Here is a 7,500-nt window from a genome sequence, read left to right as displayed (position 1 = left end):
GGTCGGCGAGGCTCCCGGCGGCCCGGAGCGGGACCACAGGTTGCGGAAGGCGTCCAAGTGAGCGGCGGCGACGCCAGGAGGCCCCCGGGGTCGACTCCGCGGCTTCCTAGTCGGTGTGCGGGCCTCCAGAGCTCGATAAAGTAGTGGTGTCGCTAGCGGTCGAGAAGGCACTTTTCGACGCCTACTGCCACCCCCACATGGCGGTAGGCGCAAAACTGGAAAATCGCCGACCAGAAATGTCGCTTCGTATAATCGACGTTTTTTTTGACCACCATTTTCAGGTGTCGGAGGTGGGTCTGGACGAATACCAACACCATTTCTGGGGTTTCACAACCGCCCGGCTTCTCCGACATATGTTGGAAAGGAGTAGCGATCGAGCGACGGGGGCTGTCGGTAGGCGGCCGCGGGTTGCATGTGTGCCCGGGACAGCACCCCCATCCAACTAAGGGGTGTCCCCCGGGGGCCAGGGGGACCTCGTCCAGGTCGGCCGGGCGCTTCCAGACGCCTACCGACACCGGTCAGGTCGGCGAGGCTCCCGGCGGCCCGGAGCGGGACCACAGGTTGCGGAAGGCGTCCAAGTGAGCGGCGGCGACGCCAGGAGGCCCCCGGGGTCGACTCCGCGGCTTCCTAGTCGGTGTGCGGGCCTCCAGAGCTCGATAAAGTAGTGGTGTCGCTAGCGGTCGAGAAGGCACTTTTCGACGCCTACTGCCACCCCCACATGGCGGTAGGCGCAAAACTGGAAAATCGCCGACCAGAAATGTCGCTTCGTATAATCGACGTTTTTTTTGACCACCATTTTCAGGTGTCGGAGGTGGGTCTGGACGAATACCAACACCATTTCTGGGGTTTCACAACCGCCCGGCTTCTCCGACATATGTTGGAAAGGAGTAGCGATCGAGCGACGGGGGCTGTCGGTAGGCGGCCGCGGGTTGCATGTGTGCCCGGGACAGCACCCCCATCCAACTAAGGGGTGTCCCCCGGGGGCCAGGGGGACCTCGTCCAGGTCGGCCGGGCGCTTCCAGACGCCTACCGACACCGGTCAGGTCGGCGAGGCTCCCGGCGGCCCGGAGCGGGACCACAGGTTGCGGAAGGCGTCCAAGTGAGCGGCGGCGACGCCAGGAGGCCCCCGGGGTCGACTCCGCGGCTTCCTAGTCGGTGTGCGGGCCTCCAGAGCTCGATAAAGTAGTGGTGTCGCTAGCGGTCGAGAAGGCACTTTTCGACGCCTACTGCCACCCCCACATGGCGGTAGGCGCAAAACTGGAAAATCGCCGACCAGAAATGTCGCTTCGTATAATCGACGTTTTTTTTGACCACCATTTTCAGGTGTCGGAGGTGGGTCTGGACGAATACCAACACCATTTCTGGGGTTTCACAACCGCCCGGCTTCTCCGACATATGTTGGAAAGGAGTAGCGATCGAGCGACGGGGGCTGTCGGTAGGCGGCCGCGGGTTGCATGTGTGCCCGGGACAGCACCCCCATCCAACTAAGGGGTGTCCCCCGGGGGCCAGGGGGACCTCGTCCAGGTCGGCCGGGCGCTTCCAGACGCCTACCGACACCGGTCAGGTCGGCGAGGCTCCCGGCGGCCCGGAGCGGGACCACAGGTTGCGGAAGGCGTCCAAGTGAGCGGCGGCGACGCCAGGAGGCCCCCGGGGTCGACTCCGCGGCTTCCTAGTCGGTGTGCGGGCCTCCAGAGCTCGATAAAGTAGTGGTGTCGCTAGCGGTCGAGAAGGCACTTTTCGACGCCTACTGCCACCCCCACATGGCGGTAGGCGCAAAACTGGAAAATCGCCGACCAGAAATGTCGCTTCGTATAATCGACGTTTTTTTTGACCACCATTTTCAGGTGTCGGAGGTGGGTCTGGACGAATACCAACACCATTTCTGGGGTTTCACAACCGCCCGGCTTCTCCGACATATGTTGGAAAGGAGTAGCGATCGAGCGACGGGGGCTGTCGGTAGGCGGCCGCGGGTTGCATGTGTGCCCGGGACAGCACCCCCATCCAACTAAGGGGTGTCCCCCGGGGGCCAGGGGGACCTCGTCCAGGTCGGCCGGGCGCTTCCAGACGCCTACCGACACCGGTCAGGTCGGCGAGGCTCCCGGCGGCCCGGAGCGGGACCACAGGTTGCGGAAGGCGTCCAAGTGAGCGGCGGCGACGCCAGGAGGCCCCCGGGGTCGACTCCGCGGCTTCCTAGTCGGTGTGCGGGCCTCCAGAGCTCGATAAAGTAGTGGTGTCGCTAGCGGTCGAGAAGGCACTTTTCGACGCCTACTGCCACCCCCACATGGCGGTAGGCGCAAAACTGGAAAATCGCCGACCAGAAATGTCGCTTCGTATAATCGACGTTTTTTTTGACCACCATTTTCAGGTGTCGGAGGTGGGTCTGGACGAATACCAACACCATTTCTGGGGTTTCACAACCGCCCGGCTTCTCCGACATATGTTGGAAAGGAGTAGCGATCGAGCGACGGGGGCTGTCGGTAGGCGGCCGCGGGTTGCATGTGTGCCCGGGACAGCACCCCCATCCAACTAAGGGGTGTCCCCCGGGGGCCAGGGGGACCTCGTCCAGGTCGGCCGGGCGCTTCCAGACGCCTACCGACACCGGTCAGGTCGGCGAGGCTCCCGGCGGCCCGGAGCGGGACCACAGGTTGCGGAAGGCGTCCAAGTGAGCGGCGGCGACGCCAGGAGGCCCCCGGGGTCGACTCCGCGGCCCCCGGGTCGGTGTGCGGGCCTCCAGAGCTCGATAAAGTAGTGGTGTCGCTAGCGGTCGAGAAGGCACTTTTCGACGCCTACTGCCACCCCCACATGGCGGTAGGCGCAAAACTGGAAAATCGCCGACCAGAAATGTCGCTTCGTATAATCGACGTTTTTTTTGACCACCATTTTCAGGTGTCGGAGGTGGGTCTGGACGAATACCAACACCATTTCTGGGGTTTCACAACCGCCCGGCTTCTCCGACATATGTTGGAAAGGAGTAGCGATCGAGCGACGGGGGCTGTCGGTAGGCGGCCGCGGGTTGCATGTGTGCCCGGGACAGCACCCCCATCCAACTAAGGGGTGTCCCCCGGGGGCCAGGGGGACCTCGTCCAGGTCGGCCGGGCGCTTCCAGACGCCTACCGACACCGGTCAGGTCGGCGAGGCTCCCGGCGGCCCGGAGCGGGACCACAGGTTGCGGAAGGCGTCCAAGTGAGCGGCGGCGAGAGGCGGAGGCCCCCGGGGTCGACTCCGCGGCTTCCTAGTCGGTGTGCGGGCCCTCCAGTAGGCCTCAAGTAGTGGTGTCGCTAGCGGTCGAGAAGGCACTTTTCGACGCCTACTGCCACCCCCACATGGCGGTAGGTGTAAAATCGGAATAGACCGGACCAGGAATGTCGAGGGGGAAAAAATGACAAAGTCCTGGTGTGCCTAGCCTACGAGAAGGCACTTTGCGACGCCTACCGACATCCCCATGTGGCAGTAGGCGTAAAACTGGAAAATCGCCGACCAGAAATGTCGCTTCGTATAATCGACGTTTTTTTTGACCACCATTTTCAGGTGTCGGAGGTGGGTCTGGACAAATACCAACACCATTTCTGGGGTTTTCCAGTTTGAAAGTTTTATAAAACATGTTCGGTAGGAAGCACACTTTGGTGTGTCGGTTCGTCGGAGCAGCGACTCTTTGCCTCGTGGTGGTCCGGAACGTCTCTACGGGCTTGTCGCAAAGGCGTCAGAAAGTGGCATCTCCGCCGCCTAGGGCTGTCACCGTTATCGCTGTCGCCGCGCTCCAACTTGTTTTGATCCGCCGCCTTCGTTCCTGCCAACCGTGCGCCCGCTCATCGTCGTTAGGTTATAATACGTGGTACGTGTGTGTGCTTCTCCGTGGACCTAGGGCTGCTCGACGTGTCGAACGATATGTTGGAACAACTAACGGCTCCTTTTCCTGGTTCCATAGTCGTCGTGGTACCCGCGTCGTCAGCCATATCTATGTCCACCATGTTTAGCCGATACGTTTGCTGCAGCTTCTGCTTCCGCCTCAGCGTTCGCCGCTCTCAGCCGCCGCTGTTGTTGCTGCCGTTCTGCCATTCAACCACTACCTGCGAATCTTTCGATGATCGGCCGAACGACCCATCGCTGTGCGACCGATAAATCCTCCGGATTAGGGAGAAACGCCGCCGCTCTCTGCCGCCGTCGAACGGAAAAACGTACATTGTAACGAACGAACGAACGAACGAACGAACGAATTAACGAACGAGCGAACAAACAAACAAAAATAGCCGCGGGGGATGCACTATGTAGATCCTGATCCCCTTGTAACCATACGTACGTTGTTCGATGCTCTCCCGTCCTGGAAGTCGCCGCAGCAAACAGGAGGATGAGCAGCAGCAGGCGCCGCCGCCGTAACCGCCGCCTGCCTGCCGCCTCCTACTCCTGTCAGCGTCCGATCTCACAGCCGTGTGAACGTTCGCTGACACCCGATTTCTTTCCGTCTGGCAAAACCTTGGACGTCCCGCTCGCGGTACACGTGCTGCAGCGACTTCTCGTCCGACAACGCATAAGCGTCGACGTCTGCCGCCGCATCTTCTGATACGTGGACGGTGATAGCGCTAGTCCCTTCTTGCGCCACCTCCACCTTTGTTAGCGCCAAAGAAGATCGATCGAGCAGTCGTGGTCGCAGTCGATTAACCCGTTTTCACCGTCCGCAGTTCCCAAGCCGCCGATCAAGTCGTTGCTCTTCTTGTTCGTTCTTCCCATACCGTCGATTTGCACGGCTGCCGGATGAGCCATCCTCTGTCCGGCGAAGCGCTCACGTCAGTGATCGATACTTGCACCGACAGTCCTCCCGCTCGCGACTCGGTGCTCGAATCGGACTCGTTCGTTTTTATCTCGATGCGATTGTGAAAAGGGGGACCGGTCGTCAATGTCGTGTGTGTCGACGATGTTGTTCGCCCGGTCCGCCGCGTTGTTGTCGTTTTTTTTTTTTTTTTTTTTTTTTTTTCCCCTGACGTTCGCCGTCGCACGGACGAAAGGGTGAGAAAAAAAAAAAAAAGCTCGAAAAAGCCGCCCAAAAAAATCGGACCGAGGAGCCGCTTGCGAGAACGCGCCATGTGCACGTTGTCTCTCCTCGGTTTTCCGAGCACGAACACGACGCCGGTCGGTCGGTCGGTCGACGAAGGCGACGACGAAGGTGACGGGAAAATTTACGCCGCCGCTGCCCTGGTCCAGCTCCTCCCCGATGACGGCTGTGATGTTGACGTTGACGTTGGCGACGACGACGACGACGACGGAGACGACGACGACGACGAGACGGCATCGATGGCGACCACGATGACGACGACCTCGACGAGTTCAGTCTGCACCTTGACCTCCGATGTCCGTGTGCACTGCCGTCGTGCTGTTTGTCGTTTGTCGTATGTATCGCTGTCAAGGGTGCCGTTGTCGTTGTTGTTGTCGACGTTGTTGCTTGCTCTCTCGTCTCGGTCGGTTGGTACGTTGATGACGACGACGACGACGAAGACGACGACGACGACGACGAGACGGCATCGATGGCGACCACGATGACGACGACCTCGACGATTCCAGTCTGCACCTTGACCTCCGATGTCCGTGTGCACTGCCGTCGTGCTGTTTGTCGTTTGTCGTATGTATCGCTGTCAAGGGTGCCGTTGTCGATGTTGTTGTTGTCGACGCTGTCGTCTGTTCTCTCTTCTCGGCCGGCTGTGACGTGGACGTTGACGACGACGACGACGAGACGGAATCGATGGCGACCACGATGACGACGACCTCGGCGAGTTCAGTCTGCACCTTGACCCTCGATGTCCGTGTGCACTGCCGTCGTGCTGCTTGTCGTTTGTCGTATGTATCGCTGTCAAGGGTGCCGTTGTCGTTGTTGTTGTCGACGTTGGTCGCTTTCGTTCTTTGAGTCTCGGTCCAAGTCAGGGGAGAAACAAAAAAGAGGCCATCAGCGCGGGCAGCGCGCTTCTACTGACGGCGAACCTCCTCGAAAAACAAATAAACACGTGCCCGTCGTTGTAGTTGTCTGTCTTATGTCGGTCGGTCGGTCGGTCGGTCTGTCGTTCTGTCGAAACAAAGTCCCAAATTCCAACGATACCTGGTTGATCCTGCCAGTAGTCATATGCTTGTCTCAAAGCTTAAGCCATGCAAGTGTAAGTTCACGCCACGCATTAGAACGGGCGAAACCGCGAATGGCTCAGGAACCGGACCTAATCCTCGGGACCGTATTCCTCCTCGGAGGCGATGGATAACTGTGGCAATTCTAGAGCTAATACATGTGACACAGGCCGCGATCGGTCGGCGCGCCGTCGTCGCCACGCCTCGCGCGCTGGCACCCGCGTCGGCCGTTCCGGGTCGCGGCGCTACATATTAGACTGAGACCGATGCGCGTCATTCCGTCCTCCCGTCGTCGGCGTTCCCGCTCGCGGGTCCGTTCGGTGGCGGGGCTCATAGGGCGGCGCGCTCCGCTTTGGTGACTCTGGATAACTCACTGGTCGATCGCACGAGCTTTCACGCCCGGCGACGGGTCTCTCGAGGGTCCGCCCTATCAACTGTCGACGGTCGGTTAAGTGCCTACCGTGGTTACTACGGGTAACGGGGAATCGGGGTTCGATTCCGGAGAGGGAGCATGCGAAACGGCTACCACATCCAAGGAAGGCAGCAGGCGCGCAAATTACCCACTCCCGGCACGGGGAGGTAGTGACGAAAAATAACGACGCGGGACTCTGTCGAGGCCCCGCGATCGGAATGAGTACACTTCAAATCCGTTAACGAGGACCAACCGGAGGGCAAGTCTGGTGCCAGCAGCCGCGGTAATTCCAGCTCCGGTAGCGTATATTAAAGTTGTTGCGGTTAAAAAGCTCGTAGTCCGAACTCGGGTTCGTGGTCGCGCAAGCGGCCCCGGGGCGGCGGCGCCATCGTCCGTCGTTGACTTTGGTCGTCCGTTCGCATTCCCGGCCCTTTCCGCCGGTGTCAACCGCTAGCATACCCGCCACGCGGTCCTGCCGGCGAGGTGGACGAGGAGGTCGTGATCGGGATCCGGGAAAAAAAAAAACAAGTGGTCGTCGGTTCGGTTCCGGGAGTAGTCTAACGGGGGGGTGCTACGTGTGTGTGTTTGGGTGTGTTCATTCGCATCCCCGCACTCTGACCCCCGCGCTTCTCTCCCTCTCCCTTTCCGCGCGTTCCTCTTTTTTTTTGAACCCCCCGGTCCGCTCCGAGTCCCTGCTTCGTGTCTTGTCTGCGCGCGTGTTGCGGTCGGCGGTTTCTCCTCCAAGGGTGCTCTTAACCGAGTGTCCGCGGCGGCCGGTACGTTCACTTTGAAAAAATTAGAGTGCTCAGAGCGGGCTGTTCAAGCTTGCATACGATAAGCATGGAATGATGGAAGAGGGCCTCGTCTACGTCTGTCGGTCTCCGTCTACGGCGAGGCAATGATCGAAGGGAGCGGTCGGGGCCACTCGTATTGCGACGTTAGAGGTGAAATTCTTGGATCGTCGCAAGACGAACTGCAGCGATGGC

At 60.2% G+C, this 7,500-nt stretch overlaps 1 pseudogene; it reads left to right on the top strand.

The window, feature by feature from the left end:
- The first annotated feature begins 6,079 nt into the window (after positions 1 to 6,079).
- The window catches only part of LOC145273410 (small subunit ribosomal RNA), a 2,372-nt pseudogene continuing 951 nt past the window's right edge, over positions 6,080 to 7,500 (top strand).

Source organism: Euprymna scolopes, unplaced genomic scaffold (assembly GCF_053919585.1).
Source record: "Euprymna scolopes isolate OS-2025 unplaced genomic scaffold, ASM5391958v1 sca1, whole genome shotgun sequence".
NCBI classification, from domain to species: Eukaryota; Metazoa; Mollusca; class Cephalopoda; order Sepiida; family Sepiolidae; genus Euprymna; species Euprymna scolopes.
The sequence above is the reverse complement of the archived record's forward strand: the minus strand, read 5'-3'. Positions and strand labels throughout refer to the sequence as shown.